Source organism: Passer domesticus, chromosome 10 (genome assembly GCF_036417665.1).
Source record: "Passer domesticus isolate bPasDom1 chromosome 10, bPasDom1.hap1, whole genome shotgun sequence".
NCBI lineage: Eukaryota > Metazoa > Chordata > Aves > Passeriformes > Passeridae > Passer > Passer domesticus.
Window position 1 is genome coordinate 29,942,276 of NC_087483.1, and position 17,069 is coordinate 29,959,344.

At 38.4% G+C, this 17,069-nt stretch overlaps 1 long non-coding RNA gene across 3 annotated transcripts in view; it reads left to right on the top strand.

The window, feature by feature from the left end:
• LOC135309066 (uncharacterized) overlaps positions 1-16,353 on the top strand; it is a 63,349-nt gene extending 46,996 nt beyond the window's left edge. For 2 of the 3 annotated variants that reach the window (XR_010369365.1, XR_010369362.1), the window contains one exon: positions 5,326-6,727. This is a non-coding gene — a long non-coding RNA (uncharacterized LOC135309066). Of the gene's footprint in view, positions 1-5,325; positions 6,728-9,835 lie in introns of those variants that run through there. The other variant, XR_010369367.1, reaches the window with a different exon arrangement.
• Positions 16,354-17,069: the final 716 nt, after the last annotated feature.

Consider the following 17,069-nt stretch of genomic DNA (forward strand, 5'->3'; position numbering starts at 1 on the left):
AAACATTATTGACTCTAGAAAGACATCTTACTGTAGGTCAGATACCATCCAGGTTTATTAAGATAAAAGCCTGATTTTGAAACTGATAGCAGAATGAGGGAGATGTGCCCTGGTAACCACAGTCTGTGAGGAAAACTTCAAGGCAGTTGTTGGGATGACGGCATTAAGCCCCAAATTTTGGGGTACTTACAAGTCTAACACCTTGGCTATTTCTGTAATATCAGAGGTTTCCAAGTCATCTCTTGCTGGACTTCCCAGTGAGCTTAGCTTCTAAAAACAAATGCTGGTTCAGTCAGCATCTGTAGTCCTGCAGAATTCGGTTTCTCAGACTGAAAATATGGAAATATGACTTTCGTTCTTGGTGAAAACTTGACTGGAACATGTTCTTGCATGAACTGGAAGTTATTGAGTGGCAGCAGCAGCAGAGTGTGGGTTCAGCAAGTGCAGCTATTGCTCCTTTGGGAAGCCATGGAATCCCCAGCACCACCCTCCACTCAGACACGAGTGGAGGGACCTAAAAACCAAACCAGCAGATGGAAATGTCAGTAGAAAAGCTAATCTGTGGCCATCTCCTGCTGGCATATGGAGGTGAGTTCACATAGAATGATCTGAAGGGAAATTTTCACCTTACAGGCAGCAGAAAATTGTTTCCTGTAAAGTGAGGTGACTGCTGTTTCAGACAAAAACCACCCACATAGTCTTCTTAGATTAATGTCAAGAGAGGAAAAAAAAGCCAGTTAAAATAAATAAATAAATAAAAGAAAACACTCTCAAGGGTGTTAGAAATATAATTAAATTGGTGGCTAAAGGATTTCAAGTGCCAATTAGGGGTCATTGTAGGGTTGAAGAAATTGGAGAAGGTTTTTTTAAATCTTTACATTTAAGAAGCTTTTTCTGCTTGTAATGCTATCACATTGTATAATTCAGTGAGTAAACGTGATATACATAGAAAATTAATGATCATGCCTTGTTGCCTTTTTAAGTTCCCTTTTTCTCTGTATGTCTGCTGAAAAACTTTTCTATTTTAGTGTCTTTGCTTGCTCTCTTCTGGGACTTGCATAAACACTACAGAAAGCTGACACCTGGGAATCCTTGCAGTTGCCTTAAGGGCAATTAGCTATAAAAGACAGGGCTAAAAGCTAATTGCTCTGGTTTAGTTCTCAAAGTGCAGGTGAAGTTTGCTGAGAAATGAAAGTTGAAGGGGAGAAAGGCCAGTTAAAATTTCTTCTCTTGAGTTTAACTGGAGCTTTTAGGACTGAAAACTTCTGCCAGTTCAGCAGTAAACCTCATGTCCTAGTGTCTGCTGGGATGAGGTCCTGAGTTTTCACTTTTTTTGTTTACATTCTTGAGGATATTTTGTGCCTTTCTTTCCCTTTTTGGGGAGCTGGCAGAGGATGAAAGGGGAAAACCGCACCAAAAAATATGATGGGACTGGAAAGAAGAAAAGGGTTTGACTGAATGTTTCTAGACCTGGTGTGGCTGCACAGTGTGCTGGGTTTGAAGCTGGATGTATAATGACAACTGGTGGAACCAGCAAAAGGAATTTGTAATGTTCTTCACTTAGCTTGGTAACTAAAGAAAACACATTATCTTCCCAGGTACTTTTTACATTAGATATGTAGTGAAAAAATGGATGCTTAGGAAAGATTTGAAGCTGGTTCTATTTGAGTTTGGGTGTAGGAGGAATGCAATGGAAAATTATAAAATAGCTGTTGTATTCGGAAGAGTCAACTCACTGGAACTAGGAGAGGAAATGTCTTCCCATCTCAATCTCTGAGTTCTCAAAGAATTTTCCTGTCATGACTGAAGATTTTAAAAATGTTCCGTTTGAAACAAACACAAAAATGTTTGTTTCAGTGTCTCTAAAACATCCTGTTTCTACCACTTTATGGGTTTTTTTTTTTGACTCCACTATTTGAAAACAAAATCGAGACAAAAGGTTTTCTTCTATTCATTTTGAAATATCAAGAAATATTGTATGAATAATGAGTGAAGGAAGGAAATCACAAAGTGTGGATTCAGAAATCTGTTAAATTACCCAGCTCTACAAATAGTACTGATAATGCAATACATCTTCAAAAAGCTCCCAGCTGGCTCTATTTCCATGAATTAGACCAAGATTTACTGACAGTCATTTATTGACAATGTTGAACAAACTGTTCAACATTGAACATACTTTCTGAAGTATGAGTTTGCTCCCTCATACTTGAGAAAGTTGTCTTGGTGTAAAGTGTATATCCCAGAAATGGCAGGGTGCCTGTGCTTTCCGTCTCCCTCTCCACCAAGGGGATGGTTGTGTTTTGTTCCCTGGTATTTATCCAGCTGCAGAAGATCAGCCAAAAAGAGCCCATTCCATGCACCTCTTTCCGTGCTTTTCTTTCATACTTTCTGATTAAGAGAAGTTATTTGACCTCTCCTGCTACCATGTCCTTTGAGATTGATATGAGATAGGGCTTAGCAGTTTGGACAGGAGGGGAAAATTAGGAAGGGATGAGACCAGGCATGTTCTCATGACCTGACCAGATCTGTTACATTTCCTTTGCTAAGACTGAGGCAATCTAGTTGTTAGAGACCCTATTTTAGATTTGCTAAATCTATATCCTTGCTGTCATGAAAGATAAAACAGAGTTTAGCAGTATGGCTACTTAAGAATGTTTAATAATTTGGGAGGTTTGGACCCAGATACAGGAAATTGACTTGATGAGTGTCTGCAAACCACCTCCTACTGAAAAATGGAGAGAGAAGAGGTCTTGACGTGCCCTGGAGGAGGATGCTCTGGGACAGGTAGATGTATGACTTGCTAGAGAAAGCAGGAATACGTGAATTTATGATATGTGCTGTGGAAGGATATAGCATTAATTTTGTATGTTCAAATGCAAATGTGAACGAGTATAATTGAGGCAAGGTTGTCACACTGCTTCACTGGAAATCCAGAAATAGTTTGTCCAGATTTCAGAGATCACTATTGAGACTAGTAAATTGCTGGTTCCAACCTCTCCAGAACAGTCAAGTGGAATTCAAAGGTGAGATGTTGTTTTATCTTCAGTTTATTAAAAAAAAAAAAACCCAAACCATTTTTTTCTATTCATTAGCATTTTCATATTTTCAAGAAAATCAGGCTTACTTTGATATGTGAGGGCAAAAAAACTCAACTGAAATATGTTTTAGGCTGTTTGTTAGAGCATGCATTCAGGGAGAGGGGTTCAAACCCATGCAGGGGAAGGGCAGATTAGAGTGTAGGGCTCCCCTGTGGCTCACAGCAGCTGTAACCCCAAGGTAATGGCTGCAGAGGCACCACCACTGACTCCTCTCTCTTCCACACCCAAGTGGTTACCTCAGAACTGTGTTGGCTCCCAAAGGCCAGTTAGCTGAATAAAACTGAAGGTAGCAGCTTATGTTTTAGATATAGGTTTAGCTCTGTGGTTCCTCATCTTAAATACTCTGTCAGTTCCATACAAAGCTAAAAATGGGCACAGAAATCATCAGAGACATTTAAAATGTATGAAGATTATTGCCTTAAGGATCAGAAGTGGCAGAATTTTCATAGGTCTCCCTTTAAGATTGGGTTGTTTTGCTGGTGTTTCATGTATTTGAGTGTATTTTCTTGCTAACTTCACTTTTCTAAGATAAAGCTGAATAAGGCTAGCAAAAGCAGCTCCTCATGTTCAGCACTAGGAAAGACCAATTGCCTGCAGAGGCAGCCAGCTGCAGCAGGGAAGGGACCAAGGTTTCCTGGCTTGCTATGCTGATCCTGAAGCCTTTGATGGCAAGGTCTGTCTGCTGCTCCAGGAGCAGGTGGAGACTGAAAACGAACAAAAGAAAAAAGTAGCAGGGGAAAAAACATCAGGGCATGAAAAGGAAATTCTTGCTACTTTGAAAACACCATTTCACTAAATAATTGAGTTCCCTCTCCACATGCATGCTTGTTCCATATGCTCAAAGTTAAAGCTAAGTATTTGCTTCTTTTTATTACTTCTCTGTTATCAGTACAAACATGTAATCTTGGGCTTACTGCTAAGTGTGTATCTGTCTTCAGTTTTTATGCTTTGTAATTCCCAAGGAAATCAGTTCCGGATATCTTGCACTGAAAAACTGTGCTCACTCTGCAGGCTGGAGGAGTTTTAAAACTGTAGGCAATGATGGTAATCCTTTGTGTAGTTACACTGGTGTAAAGCCTGAGTAATTTTAATGTAGCAAAGAGAAGCATTAGGGTTGCTATTCTCAGGAGGATGCTCACTAATTATTTCTAGATAAGGTGGTGGAAATAATCAGTGCTAGATATTGGATTGAGCCTTCAATGTAATTTGTGTCCACATAATAATGCCAACATTTACTTCTGTTCAACTTCTATTATCATTTTTCTTTTTTTCCTTTTAAATTGAGATGGTACAAGAAAGCTTACTAAAAATACAAGAAGTGAACTGTACATGGATCTTTTGAACACTGCAGATCTGTATCAGGCAATGAGGTTTATAATATGAATGGAATTATGTGGCAGACCTCACTACACAGCTGGATCACTGTGTAGAGGGGATGTTGCTGAGTTTGAACTGAACTTGGTGGCTCTGAGGGCTTGGATAGAGGCTACAGAGAACAGGCTGACCCATCCACTGCTCTTCAAGGCAAAACGGGAAAGAGACACAGCTGATGGAGAGGTGCTTGGTTTCCCATGTTGATCTAAAGCTGTATCTTAGTTCTGATCAGTTAAGAATTATTCCTAATGCACATTAAAAATCAAAGTTCTGCTCCAAATAAAACCACCTGTTTCCAGGTTGGTTCCCTTTCCACAGGGAGCCTAGTGAAGTACAGGACATTTCACATTTCTTTGGAACATACCTCCAGGCACAAGTTACCTCAATATGCTATCAGGAATATATTTCTCATAATATGTACAGAAGGATATGGAGATTAAAGTTGTCCTAAGTGTAAATGTCTTATTCTGAGTAGTCTTCTGAAATTATTAGGATTTCTTTACATTTTTCTTATAGTTTAAGGAAATTCCTCAAATCCTGTTCTCTTCCTGGAAGCTGCTGACTCCCAGCACACTAACATCTTTTTTTTAAGAATAATTTTAGCCAATCATTTGTCAGCTGTAGGAGCCTACTCTGGCAGGGTGCCTATTTTGTGCTTTTCCTTTATAAGTCTGGTTTTCAGCACAAGTTTGGGCTTTATCAACCCAACCCCAATAGACTTTTTCAGCTGGCATTATAATGCACCTTTAGAGATAGCCAGGTGCTGACACTGAGGAGCACTCTGATATTAGAGCTGTCTTGTTGTTACAACAGTAGTGAACTCATGGCATTTCACCTGTAATTTCTTTTACAGAATCCCCGGTATCTTCAAGTTCAAGCATTGTGTAATTTTATCAGGCCTTCAGGTGATGCTCCCACTCAGCCATCAGGGATCACCTGGAGACCTTCCCTTTCATTCCCTGCAGTCACCATGAGATGGCAGTTGTCACTTGCTGGACTTGTTTCACTCCATTTGAACCACAACGACTCAAAGCTTATTGATCCTTGGAGACACTGAGCTTTCAGCTCCGCTCTTTGCTGTTCGCAGCATGCAAGTGTGAAACTTTACAAGTGACTTTTAAAGGCAGCCAAGGAATGTGTGAGACAGATTGTTAGAGGGGAAAAAAAGCAAACCAAAAACAAAACAACAACTCAACATTATTTAATTTGATGGTGCAGAGCTTTATGCCAAAATAAGGCATGTGTTTGCTGTTAGCAATCAAAGAGGTTTAGCAATGAAAAGTGACATTTTGTTTATGGGATTTTACAAGCAGGGGCTCCCTAGGGAAATTAATTTGGCCCTCTGGAATGCTGCCCTCCTCCATGTCACTATCCCTGCAGTCCCAGCATTTTTGTTACCACCGAGCCTTATATTAGTTTTTGGGTAGATAGAACCCAGAGGGAGGGATGTGGGTGCAGTAGGTAGCTTCCCTAATTCCATATTGCATTGTAAACCCATGGCAGGTCTCCAGCATTTTCACAGTGCTCCCTAATAAATCATCAGACCCAGATCCTGGACTGCAGCTAATAAGCTACCATCTAGAGAGCTGGGTTTTATTTTGTCCTTTCAATAAAATCCCAGAGCACAAACCCAAGCTTTTTAAAATAGTGGTCCCCAAACACAGCCTGGAGGCAGTCTAAATAATTTAGATCCTTCTTCATCTCTGTATTCTGTGGGAAAAAAAAAAAAAAAAAGAAGCCTGGAAATTCTCAACTTTTTTCTTAATAACAGATTTCTCCAATTTGTGTCTCCATTCTCTCTCTAGCTATATTCCCACCCCATTTTCAGCTGCACAAATTATTCTCATCTTTTCACGAACTGAATGATCTATAATTTTTTTCAATGTGTGTTTTCAAGCAGTTGCTCCCCTTCATCGCACAGGTAGTCAAATGATATACACAAATAAGTACATTGCTTCTTAGTGATTTTTTTTTCTTTTGTGGAAATCAGTAGAACCTTATATTTATATCTTGTAAATTTTATCATCTAATATTCAATGTAGCTTTATTTCTTTCTTTCTAAAACCATGAGAAGGTACTATAGTTATAAAACATAATCATCAATAATTTAAAAATAATAAAAGACACCTTGGTTGATTATATCCTGGGGATTCAAGAAAAGGAGAGTGATAAAAACATGTAGAGTTACTGTGCTTTCAGCCATTTTCTTGCAATGCCAAGGCTTTGAGCCATGGAAGCGATCTTTCACCTGATCTACAGGATTGATAATGGAGGATGAAATTGTATTTTCCAATGCTTAGTTTACTCCTCTTTGAAATGAGTCCCCAATTTATCTAGGCTAGAAGGGACTGAAATGTATATATCTGGGCTCTTCTATAACAGGATATTAATTTCACCCTTGTAACAGACAATTTCAAAGCATAAAGTAAGAGGTGGTTGAGGAAAGGCATCAAGTCTTGGTTTTGAAGAGGTGATAAAGGCTCTACACTTTCCTCAAGAGTTTCTCAGACAATTTCTTTGTCAAGCATGCATGTAGCAGATTTCTCAGTCTTGCATGTGTCAGTTTCATATATTCAGTTGTCTTGCATGTATTCAGTTTCCAGACTCTGGTTACGCCTTTCACCCAAAGATTAAAGGGTTCTGTGTGCACCATACTTCCTCTCTTTGAACGTACATATTTCAACCAAGTTGTCTTTCACTCTTCTTTTCTGATTAATTAAGCAGATTGAGCTCTCTGAATCCCAAAGTCAAGCATTTTTTTTTCCCCAGTCTTAGAAGAAATTTCTGAGAGTCACTTTATATCTTTCTGGTATAGTGCTTCTCTACTGATTTATCCTTGCTCTTCAGCATCCTTAATTTTTTTTTTTTTTTAAGCAGAGGTATTTTGCAATGCCTGGTATCTAGAAATCTAATGAGCTGTAAATGTTTGAAGCTCTAAATAAATTTAGTGACCAAACTTTTCCAGCCAGAGGCTATGAGAGAGAATCTCTCATTCTCCCTTGGAGTCCATAAAGGAAGACAATGGTCTCAAACTACCAAAATCAGTCATCTTAGAAGGGGAAGACTAATTTTTTCCCCCTTTCCATTTAAAATCATGTCATAGACTTAAAAAAAAGAAAAAAAAAAAAAAAAGCAGCACAATTTTAATGGAAAAGGAGGGATCCATTCCAGAAAAACCAGGGTTTCATGTTTGTCTTACTCCAGTGAGTTCCCTAATCTCAATGTGACAGGGTAAAATATATTTTTTCAATGTCTCTTAATGACTGTCCATGATATCATGTGTCTGTTTCTCTCTTTATGGGGCACAGCCTGTCCTTCTCAAGATTATTTGATCCACCAGTGTTTCCTTTCCAGTTCAGAAAAAGGTGGAAAGAGCAGTACAGAGGAGGACAAGACTGGTAGATTGGTAGCTCTAGGGCAGTACAGACTGATTATCAGTAGGAATGTTAGAGAAGAACTGTGTGCTGTTCAAGAGTTTTTGAGACTCTTGATAGAAGAAAAGTAGGGAAAAAAATAGAAGCAAATAAAGTTTTGGATAGGAAGAGAATTATCCTGTCTCTTGTGAACTTTTCCTTTGCAGGAGTCTCTGCCCTGATTGGGAATTAGAAATTAGAATCATAGGCAGAAAATGAATAAAGAACTAGGGAAGAAAAGAAACAAAAATCAAAAGATCTTCACTCTGGCAATTTTTCTAGAATATCTTTGTGAATACCTGATGAAAAGACAACAGCATATAATGTGGAATGTCAGAATTTGTTTTCTGCTGAGAGGAGAAGGTGGATATTTTACTAAGTTGTGGGTTTTTTTCCCCCTAAATCTGCCTTTAGCAACCCAAAACTTTATAACAATGAAGAGCATTACATGTTTATATATATCTGTGTGTGTGTGTGTATACAGGCTTTTGATATAGCTTTAAGGACATTTTAGTCTTTTTCTCCCTCCTTCTCTCTTACCATCTCTTCCCCACCTGTTTGGTTTAGCAGTTGTGTTTCACTTCCAGCAATTATGTATTATGCATGCACAATTCAGCAAAGCTAACAAGAGTTCTGCAGCACACTATCTTTGTACATAAGTACTCCTCTTGAAAGCATAAAATCAGACTGCAATTGTTTAATAACAACTGCTTTTGTAATAACAAAAGAAATTGGACTCTGAGACATATTTTATGGGGACATGAGCCCTGATACTTTGTTGTTTTTTTATTAGTCTCATGGTTTGTGGTTATACACAGAAAAATACTTAAAGGAATTATTTGTTTTGCCCTGAAATTGTCCTTTCCTATGTGTTCAATGCTCAGTATAAGTTCCCAGTTTGGTTAGTGTTGCACTCACTTGATTTATACTCCTGGGTTTGCTTATATAGGTAGGCATATTTCTGAACAACCTACAAATTAAAGTCTTAAAATACTAGAGCTTTACTAATATTTTAATGCAATCAAAATGTACTGATTTTAGAGAGGATATTTTTCAGAACATGTAACAGGAATTGGACTGTTTGGATTTTTTTGTAACTCCCAAATCTCTAATTTTGGTCTTCTAAATGTACCAGGAAGACAATTGTTCCCTTAAATTGAGAATTTCTGGACATGTGTGACTGTTAAATGTGAAATAGTTTTCATATGAAAATAATAAAAAGAGAATCTCAACTATGATGAGCATTTAGGTACCAATAAAACATTTACAGGAGAATGTCAGTGTTAGTGGTTGGTGGCTCAGAAATTCATTGACAGATGGAAAGGAGTAAACACATTTTGTCCTTCTTCAAGGTATGCTAACATTTGCCTTCCAGGAGGCATTTCTGACTTAGAGGACAATTCCTGGTTCTGGGGGAAAAACAGAAAAATAAAAGAAAAAAAAGAAAAACCCACTCCAACAATCTCTTCCTTCTATTTTGGATCACTGCTTGAGCTTTAAAGGTGGAATGAAATAGGAATAAAGAGGAGCACATCTGGACAAGCATTAAAAATAAAGAGTCCAAAATCTCTTACCATATTCTTATATAAAATAGAAGCCAACCAGTGAGATGAGAAGAATAATTACAGTGAAATTATAATCTTTTATCTGTTAACAGTCCGACCATACAGACCAGATATAAAGACATTTACAAAATCTTGTAGTGCAATTTTTCATTTCTACTGATTTTTTTTTCTTTTTAAAACCTGAGCAACTTAGTAAAAATAAAACAATTTACTTAATGTCTCCAAGTTGCAGAATCTGCACTTTAAGTTGAATTTTTTTTCTTCATTTTCTTAAGTAAAAATGTTTTTCATCTGAAGCCCAAATCCTACAACATCAGCAAAGCAAGGGGAAAAGAAAATCCTACTTTGACAGCGTGTCTGTTTCTTCATTTTGTATTTGGAACAGCTCTGATCTGCGAGCAGGCTCTGACTTTGTGAGGAGCAGAGATGGGACCTGGGGTAACGCACGCTCCATTTCTGTGCTGGCTGATGACAGCAGAGCTGGGTGAATGACAGAGCTGGAGCCAGGAGGGAATCAAACACGGCAGCAGCTGCTGCCACGGGCTCCTCGCTGCGACTGCATGCAGGGGACTTCAAAAGCTGGAGTTCTCCAGGGATTCCTTGAACTTGTCTTTGTTTTTTCCTTTTGTTGTTATTGTTGCTCTTTCCCCAGTCTTGACTCTCTGCTTGGCTTTTCTGTATTGCTGCTTCTTCTTCTCATCCCTTCTGAGACAAATTGGGAAGCTGTGAATATCTCCTGGTCTCATGTCTTCAGAGGATATGAATTTTTAGTCATTATTATCATCCATAATCATCATTATTTCTTTGCATTTATGTAGTGCTGTGGTCTGGCTAATGGTTTTAGAGAACGAGGGCAAGGAAGGTCCTAGCCTAAAGGATTTTACAGTCTATTTGTGACACAATCAACATCACAGTCAGCACAGTCTGGGAGCTGAGGGGAGCACTGGGATAATGAAGCCAGAGGAAAAGAAAGTACCATTTAGAGTGTGTTTTCCTCTTAACTTGTCTGTTTATTGACTTGCCTTACCTTGCAACAAAAAACTTCTGTGAGTTTGTCTGGTCAGGCGTGAAATTGGCAGCAGAAATGTAGAAGGATAAAGAAACACAAAGGCCAAAAAAAAACCCCAGACAGACTTCATGCACTTACATTCAACTCAGGCTGAATGAGTTGAACGTAAGTGCATGAAGTCAGTGCCACCAGCACTTTTTTTTCCCTTTAAGGTATTCTCATTTGGATCTGGAAATTTAGGAAAGCAGAAATTACCAGTCCAGTGTGGAAGTCAGCCCATCTCAGCCAGTACCATGTCTTAGACCACTTGGTTTAGAGATGAGGACCTCTCTAGCTTGACAGATTTGTAGTTATCTGTCCTAAGAATAGGTCTGGTCTCTGATGGCTTCAGACACATCACTACAAACTTTTTAATTGCAAAACATGTATTTTTTCATGGTACTCATCCATACCCTCTCTCTTGTGACACAAATGACTGTAGGAAAGGGAATTAACCCACTTAGAAAGACTACCATTTTCCTAGCTGATAGCCCCAGGATAGTGTCAGCCCATGTAATCCACTTAAAGTGGGGGTAACACAATTTTTGCAAATGAATGAGTCATTGGAATAAATGCAGGCATCCAGGGGTTACTGTAAAATAGATGGAATGGAACAACCATTGAATTTGCACTGATCCTTACATGGGAATCTCCTGTTTTTTCTAAAGGGACAAGCTGGTCTGGACAGGGACAAGAGCTGCAGAAACATAATGCAATCTAGGAGCAAGGAAAAGTGTCTTCTTTCCTAATATGTAGGTCAGAAAATTGAGGAGAGTGATTTTTTTTGGGTTCTGTCTGAAGATCACCTGCAAATTTCAGCTAAGGAGATCATGGCTCTGTTTAATGGAGCTGGGTGCCATGAACAGATTAAATACACTTCCATCTGTTTCTGGGTGCAATTCAGCATAATTTAAGGCAGAGCATGATCTTCTGTGTCATTCCCCCTTCCCCACCACACACATGCACACTAAGATCAATGGAGATTTGCAAAGGTTTTGATTTGCTAGAATTTGTGATGGGACTTAGACATTTTCCAAAGTAATGAATTATTTGACTCCCACTTCAGGTCAAAATTGTGAAGTACTCAGCCTTTTCACAGCAATCATCCTGATAATCTTGTTTTTCTTTACAGAGAAGGCAAAGCCTGTGTACAGCAAGGCAAAGCAGCTTACAGAGCATTTGTGTAAAATTTATTCTGATTTTTTTCCACAAAAGCTTTTAAGAATGTCCCTTTTTAAAAGAATGCTAGGAGAAAAAGGTTTATCTCTGGGTTAAAAAGAAAAAAACCCTTACATATTTGCTGAGTTATCAAGATGCCCTCTATGTTCATGTTCTCATTCTTTAAATTATATTTCTTCTGACAAACTCATTTTCAGTCACAGTAATGAGCAGATAAACAAGGGGTAGCAGTGGATAGCTGCAGAGCGAATAGAATAATTCAGAAGGGGAACTTTTTTCCCTGAAGAGCATGTCAGCTCCTAAAAAATTATGCATCTAGCCTTGAGATATGCAAGCCATATGCATAAATAAATAAGCTTTTGAATGCACACCATAGGTTTTTGGCAGTGCTGGAGATACCAGGGTGGGGGGGGGGAAACCTGAAGAAAAAGTCAGTTTTTTCTGACTATTGAAGATGTATAATTATTGGGTGCAGTAATTAGACAATGAAGCTGTTCCTAATAAATCTGTCTTATGGCTCTTGGAACTTTGGTAGCCATGAAGATGAGGTTTGTGTTGTACACTTTACAGTCTACTGCTGAGCATATTGTCAGTTTATGAAATTTTGAAGAGGAATGTGTCCATCCCATAACTTCACCATCAGGGGCAGAAGAGACAGAAGTTAATAACATTAAGAGATACATGGCCTTTTCAACAAACAACTGCATGACAAATTGTACTCTTCATATATGTTTCCCATTTGTACATACTTCTTTGCTTATCTTGAAATCTTTAAACTAATTTTGATTCTTGCATCACACCAGTAACATCAGTGTGACACTGGGCACTGGCACTAGAGAGAGACAGAAAAGCAATCATAGATTCTCCTAATCACTCTCCTGTTTTTTGTCTTTGGTTTGGACACATCACCAATGCAGTTTTATTCCTGAAGACCTGGGCACTGTGTTGGCCAACAGAGAGGACATGCTAAATGCAGTAAGAATAAAGCTGAATTTTTTTTCTACCAACCTGTAGAACCCCAAGCATTACTCTTAGGTAGTGAGAAGAGAAATGGAAAATTGACAGTGTGCAGAGGGACTGGGTGTGTCCTGGGACACAAAGCTTGTGATGTCCCATGCTTTACACACCTAGATCTGCTGCTTTGTGAAAATGGTGCAAAAAGAACCTGGGTGTTGGTTTTAATGTAATGGACATGGTGGTTTATACCTATTGAGATCTCATTCAGTAGCACTTGTTTCCACTGTGGGATGGGGAAGGTATTTAGGCATCTGTTTTGGTAGACAACTCAACCACCTCCATTGCTTTTATTGGGACAACTTCCATTCCTACAAGCTTGGTGTATAAGCATCTGTATTTGAAAAAAAAACCAAACCAAAACTAAATTCACCCTTATTCTGGACTTGATTTTCTCAGCAGCTTTTGAGGGTGATTTCTGAAGATTAGGTATAAATATCCAAAGGATTTAGATTGACAGTAAGAGACTCTGGATTGAAATGAAAACAGGGAAAAATATAAAAAGATAAATTTATGATCTTATAATTCTGTTGAGTCCCAGCAAGCTAGAGCACATAAACTTTTAAATGCTAACATAGGGATTTTAAAATCAATGGAGTGTTTAATAGAATTCTGTACAATGCATGCAAAATTGAGGAAATGTGGCAACAGGCAAATTTGGAATGAGTGAAACCTTGACTGTGGCTTGGTTACATAATTAAAACTAGACAAACAAAGGAAAATGTCAATAATCCAACCAAGAAGTCACACAAATATAGATTGGTGTCTCGCTATCAAGGAAAAAAAAAACAAACTAATCAAAACAAACCCACAGATTGGAAAGCAGATGACATTTCAGGAACTGGTAAGAATAAAAAGGATTTTAAGTAAGAGTCATATATGAATTGCTCCAATTATGCACTGAACTCCCCAGTACAGGATTGAGTTGAGGGAGCACCTGGGATGACCTGATACATCATATGTCTGCCTTCAGGGGTGTCCAGTACTAGATGTCAAGTTTTCCCTCCTAAGAGACCAGGAGCAGAGGATTAAAATAAAAGTGAGAAATGCAGATATGATGCTGCTACAGCAGAGGAATTTTTGTTGGGATGACCTTGTCTGTGATATGTTTGGGAGGTCTGAGGCTGAGAGGTTGGCAAAGATATCTTAAATGCAAGATATTTATGGTTTGGCAAAACAAGAACAAATCCAGCAACAGCCATGCTGATTGCAGACCAATCCTTTCCATCACAGAACTTATCTTTCCTACGGAAAGGAACACTATTCACCTTTGCCTGTAGCTCATGCCCTGATGTGCCTTTCCTAGATGCCCAAATGGGTTGGTTTTCCTCTGGACCCCTATGACAACAGCAGACAGAAAAGTGGAATTTGTCTTGGACAATTAGGTCCAGCTGAGGGACTGTCTTGTCATGGAGACACAACAGAAACTGCCTCAGTTTCTGATTCAGCTACTCCTGTTATGGGATCACAACTAATGTTCCCATTTTTTTCCATCTTCCTCTTGTCCTCTTATACAGCAGAGATTCATTCAGGTTCAGCAGACCCTCATCCGGGCTGGGGCATCTCACTGGAAAAGCAGTTACACTGCAAGCCTGTTCTGTGATTACAGTGACAGAAGTGTGCCTGATCTTAGGAGTTTTAGGAATTAAAATGGACTCTGCAAATAAAGGTTTGAAGAGTAGCTATTTTCACAGATTATGGAGTACTTTAAAAAGAAGTGCTATGATTAAAGGAGTCTTGGTTTTATTTTAGAAGTCAAAGACATGTCATACCTTTTTAGCAAAATGTGATTAATACAAAATTTCACAGTCAATTCCTAATATTAATATGAAAAACCAGGCAGAATAACCAGACTGGATAAAAATCCAGTCATCTGGATTTTTCACTTCATCATGTATTAATCCCTCTGAATGAAAGGTATCAGATGCAATTTTCAGGTAACATCACATGAGCTGGTACTTAACAGTTCTCTTTTCTGACTGAACAGCAGTAGGTCTGCTAAGATTTAGTCCAATGAATTTATTTCACCAGAAGACTCCTGGCTCTAGCAAATGGCCCCAGAGGATTCTGGTTTTGTTGGAATTTGGTTCTCAAAGCACAGCTTCAGTGTGAATTCTTTGATGCCATATGAAGGCTGTATTTACATGGTGACAGTCTCTTCTGCAAGGCCACCAAGGATATCTGTGTGGTCCTGGCTGGTTTTATGGTCCCTTCAGAAAAGAGTTACTGTGACACTTTTAGCTTCTGCCATGTTTGTAGAAAACTGCCCCACAAATCCCACAGAAGAGATGGGGAAGGGTTTGTACCCCATCTCTACCCCAGACCACTCCAAACACTTGCTAATACAGTCACACCTCTTCCCTAACCCAGGTAAAAGGTCTGTACACTGTCCATGCTCATAAATTTATTTCATACAAGCAGTTTAAGCTCCTAAAACAAACCAATTTTCTCTCCTGTCTAAAAATAACATTGTTATACATCATAGCTAGCACTTCTTTTTTCTTCAAACTGAAAAATAATTAAGAGCTTCATCCTTTCCCTCCGTCTCCCTGCCCAGCTCTATATCTCAATCCATTTTTGCATTGCTATTACCAATTTTAATTCATCCATATTAATCCTGTGGTGACCTTCAATGATTTCAATGCAGTCAGTCCATGAGATGAGCCTGTAAGGCTCAGATGATTTGTAGGACAGGTTTTTTTTCATTGCTGATGTTCTTAAAGAAAAATAGTATTTTGCCCAAAGAAGGATGAAAATACATTTTCCTGACAGGCAGAGAGGGAACATTTTTGTTATGATTGAAAAAAAGTCTCAAAAGTTGTGGGTATAAAAAATGATGAAATTGGGATGCAAAATTATTGAGAAGAGGTTAGGGGAACTTGCTGCACAAGCAAAGTGCCAATACTCTGGGCCTGTTTCTGCCAGCATGGATATTGAACAGGGATTTTGTGTGGTATGTGTTTCTGGTCTCAGAAATGTGTTAATGCTACATATTGTAGCATTAACACATCAGAGCTTGTCCTTTTAAGGCCCAGGAATCCCCTGCCATGATTTCACTGCCCACAAGAGCAGGGGTGGATGCTCACAGGGGGGCTTTGTGTACCTGTTCACTGCCAGCAGCTGTGGGAAGGCTGTGAGAATCCAAAAGATAAACTAGTATGGATTTACAATGGAAAGGGGCCAACACTCACTGTGGTTACTGAGCACTCAGAACACTATAAAATCCCTATGATGCCTCTAATTGAAGAAACAAAATAAAAAGTGTTTTCTCTATGTAAACACACGAAATTACACCTTAATTAATCTTCTATTCTGAGAATGAACTGGTTGCACACAGGGTTGTAGTGTCCTTAAGAACAAAGTCCCTTAACATTGTTCATATGTACATACATATTATACAGGGAGTGTCACTGAATGCAGTCAGCTGCTCTTGTATGTGAGTACTGTTTAACCAGCAGGGATGACAAAATCTGTCTGCTTATTGCTGATTCTCAATTCCTGTTTGATCAAAGCCCCACTGATACATCTATCAAACTTGCTGCTAACTTAATCCCTACTGCTCTCATTTCAAATGACTGAGTCATTTCCCCTTGTTATGTTCAGCCTGCTGTAAACACCAGCACTTTCTGTAAGTTTCTCTTTTCAGTCTGCTGTTTAATAATCTACCCAGCTTTTTTTCCATGACAAATGTGTTCATATTTCTGGAAATTTTCATGCTTATTGCTTCTGTCATTTAAGCCCTCCTAGCACTGTTGCCCTCTGTTACCTTCTCTGTTGTGTACTTGTGCCCCCGTGATGTGAACAAATGCTCATCTCTCTGGATTTTCATGCTTCCTTTTCCTATGTGTTTCTGATTACATCCCACAATTTACAAGTTGTCAGTATGAAAAATTATTAAATATAATTACTATCTGTGATGAATTTGTCCAATTTTTGGGTTAAAACCCAATTCTTTTATCACATAAACCTTTATTCTCCTTTATTCTAAATTTACTAAATAATAAGACTGGTTGATGCCTTAATGTTTGGATTCAATTAACTATTATGGCCCTAGGCAAATTTTAAGGTAAAACTTCACTAATTCGTTTCAGAGATGTGTGATACATCCTCAGGCAAAAAATCTGCTTGTATATTTTCAAGCTCCTGAGCCTTCATGCAAAGTATGAGCATTGCCTCTTAATCCTACTCATTTTACATCTTATTTATTTTTTGTTGTACAATAGCAGTTGTGTCATAAAACTGACTAGGAATAAGCAAGAGTATTTGGAAGAACAGTTTAGTTAAAGACAACAAAAAAATCCATCAACCAGGGTTTCAGTTGTAGACATTCATCTTTATATATATAATATAAACACTATGTAGTTTTATATGTGTATAT